We start from the raw sequence: 3,821 nt of genomic DNA on the forward strand, positions 1-3,821 counted from the left end.
ACAAGAAATGGGGAAACGATTCCCTATTTAATAAATGGTGCTGACAAAGCTGGCTAGCCAAACGTAGAAAGCTGAAACTGGATCCCTTCCTTACACCTTATATAAAAATTAATTCAAGATGGATTAAAAACTTAAATGTTAGACGTAAAACCATAAGAACCCTAGAAGAAAACCTAGGCAATACCATTCAGCACATAGGCATGGTCAAGGACTTCATGAATAAAACACCAAAAGCAATGGCAACAAAAGCCAAAATTGACAAATGGGATCTAATTAAACTAAAGGACTTCTGCACAGCAAAAGAAACTACCCTCAGAGTGAATAGGCAACCTACAGAATGGGAGAAAATTTTTGCAATCTATCCATCTGACAAAGGGCCAATGTCCAGAATCTACAAATAACTTAAACAAATTTAGAAGAAAAAATCAAACAACCCCATCAAAAAGTGGCCAAAGGATATGAACAGACACTTCTCAAAAGAAGACATTTATGCGGCCAACAGACACAGGAAAAAATGTTCATCATCACTGGCCATCAGAGAAATGCAAATCAAAACCACAATTAGATTGCATCTCACACCAGTTAGAATGATGATCATTAAAAAGTCAAGAAACAACAGATGCTGGAGAGGATGTGGAGAAATAGGAATGCTTTTATACTGTTGGTGGGACTGTAGACTAGTTCAACCATTGTGTAAAACAGTGTGACAACTCCTCAAGGATCTAGAACTAGAAATACCATTTGACCCAGCCATCCCATTACTGGACATATACCCAAAGGATTATAAATAATGCTGCTATAATGACACGTGCACACGTATGTTTATTGTGGCACTATTCACAATAGCAAAGACTTGTAACCAACCCAAATGTTCATCAATGATAGATTGGATTAAGAAACTGTGGCACATATACACCATAAGAAAGGATGAGTTCATGTTCTTTGTAGGGACATGGATGAAGCTGGAAACCATTATTATGAGCAAACGATCACAAGCACAGAAAACCAAGCACTGCCTGTTCTCACTTACAGGTGGGAATTGAACAATGAGAACACTTGGACACAGGGTGGGGAACATCACACACTGGGGCCTGTCGTGGGGTGGGGGGAGGGAGGAGGGATAGCATTAGGAGATATACCTAATGTAAATGACTAATTAGCAGGTACAGCACACCAACATGACACATGTATACATATGTAACAAACCTGCATGTTGTTCACGTGTACCCTAGAACTTAAAGTACAATAATAATAAAAAGAAAAGTCATTGTCACTTTCAAAGTCATCTAGATTTTCTCCTATGTTGTCTCCTAGAAGTTTTAGAGTTTTGCATGTAAGTCTATGATCCATTTTGAGTTAATTTTTGTGGAAAGTACAAGGTCTGTGTCTGGATAAATTTACTTACATATGCATGTCCAATTATTTTATCAAAGTTGTTGAAAAGACTATCTTTTCTCACTTGTATTCTGTTTGTACATTTGTCATAGATCAGTCAACTATATGTGGTTCTATTCATGGGCTCTCTATTCTGTTTCATTGATTTAACTGATTTTTCTCAATACCACATTGTCTTGATTGTTATCGCTTTATAATAAGTCTTGAATTGGGTTAGTGTCCTCCACATTTGTTGATCTACTTCAATATTGTATTGGCTATTATAGGTCTTTTACTTCTCCATATAAACTGTAGAATCAGTCTGTCAATATCCACCAAAAGAACATAGTGGGATTTGTATTGAGATTTCACCGGATCTGTAGACTAATTTGGGAAGAACTGATATTGTGATAATACTGAATCTTCTTAACCATGAACATAGAATATTTGTTAAGTTCTTCTTTGATTTATTTTATCAGTTTTATAGTTTTCCTTATATACATATTCTACACATATTTTTATATTTATAACTAAATACATAATTTTTAAGCTATTAATATAAATGATAATGAGTTTTAAAGTTCAATTTCAGTTTGTTCATTGCTGATATATAGAAACGGAATTGACTTTTGTGTATTAAACTTGTATCCTGCAAGCTTGCTATGATTGCTTATCAGTTCAATATATTTTTTATTGATTCTTTTGGATTTTCTGTATAAATGATCATGTCATCTGTGAATAAACATCATTTTATTCCTTCCAAACTGGCATACTTTTTATTTCCTTTTTGAGTTATATTTCATCAGCTAGAACTTCCAGTACACCGTCAAAAAGCAATAGTGGTGACAGAGGACATCCTTACCTTGTTTCTGATTTTGGCAGGGAAGCTTCAAGTTTCTTACCATTAAGTATGATAATAGCTATAGGGTGTTTTTTATAGATTTTTTAAAAATCATGTTGAGCAAGTTCCTCTCTATTCCTAGTCTGCTGATAGGTTTTACCTTGAATGGGCAATACTAGATGAAGCAATAAGTAGATTTCTATTATATCCAGGTGATTGATGGTGCTGTTGAGTTGAATTATGTCTTTACTAATTTTCTGCCTGCTCTGTCTGTTCATTTTTGATAAAGAGGTGTCGAAGTCTACAACTATAATAGTAGATTTATATATAGATTTTCATCTATTTTTCCTTGAAGGTCTATTAGTTTTCATCTCAAATATTTTGACACTCTGTTTTCAGGCACATACACATTAAGAATCCATATGTATTTTTGGAGAATTGACTCCTTAATTATTATGTAATGCCCTTCTTTTTTCCCTAATAAATTACTTTGAAGTCGGCTTTCTCTGATATTCATATAGATACTCCCGCTTTCTTTTTATTAGTGTTAGCAGATTTCATCTCCTTACTTTCTTCATTCCTTTACTTTTAATTTACCTGTGACTTTATATTCAAAGTAAGTTTCTTATATACAAGATATATTGTTTGTTATACAATCTGCTAATTTCTGTCATTTAATTGGTATCTGTAAACCACTGATGTTTAAAGTAATTTTTATTTAGTTGGATTAATATGTCATATTTGTTTTCATTTTTTTATTTGGTGCTTATATTTTCCCTCTTTTTTATGTCTTCCACACTTTTTCTAACTTTTATAAGTTTAACCGAACATTTTACATAGTTCTATTTTCTCTCTTTCTTAGCATATCCATTATAATTCTTTAATTTTTCGTGTGTGTGTGTGTATGCATGTGTGTGTGTGGTTGCTCTAGAGATTACCATATACCTTCCAACTAATCCATGTCCACTAATTAAAAAGAAAAAGTAACAACACTATACCACTTCTGGTGTAATACAAGGGCAAGTGTATGCCTATGAAGTGGTTAATATCCACAGTGCCCAGTTCATGATCACACATAATCAGATGCATTGTTGCTATAATTATTTTGGATGAACTTTTATTTGGTAGATCAATTAAAGGGAAGATAAATTATATTTTTATTTTACCTTCAATTATTTGTTCACCAAGATCTCCCTTTCTTTATGTAGATGTTAATTATTTACTTAAAATATTTCCCTTCTCTCTGCAGAACTTCTAACATCTCTTGCAAGGCAGGTGTACTGGCAACAAATCCTCTCAATTTTTGTTGGTTTGGGGAAGTTTTTCATTTCTCCTTCACTTTTGAAGAATGATCTTGCAGAATACAAATTCTAAGATGGAGAAGTTGTTGTTTGTTGGTTTTACTTTCTTTTCTCTCAACAATTTAAATCTTCACTTAACTTCTTGCTTGCATGGTTACTAAGAACTCAGTTACTCATCTTTAGATAAGATGTCATTTTCCTCTGACTTTTTTCAAAACTTTTTCTTTATCTTTATTTTTCTGCAGTTTGAATATGATACTTCCTGGCACAGTTTTGTATTGTTTTTAATTATCCTGCTCAGTGTT

Source organism: Macaca mulatta, chromosome 5 (genome assembly GCF_049350105.2).
Source record: "Macaca mulatta isolate MMU2019108-1 chromosome 5, T2T-MMU8v2.0, whole genome shotgun sequence".
NCBI classification, from domain to species: Eukaryota; Metazoa; Chordata; class Mammalia; order Primates; family Cercopithecidae; genus Macaca; species Macaca mulatta.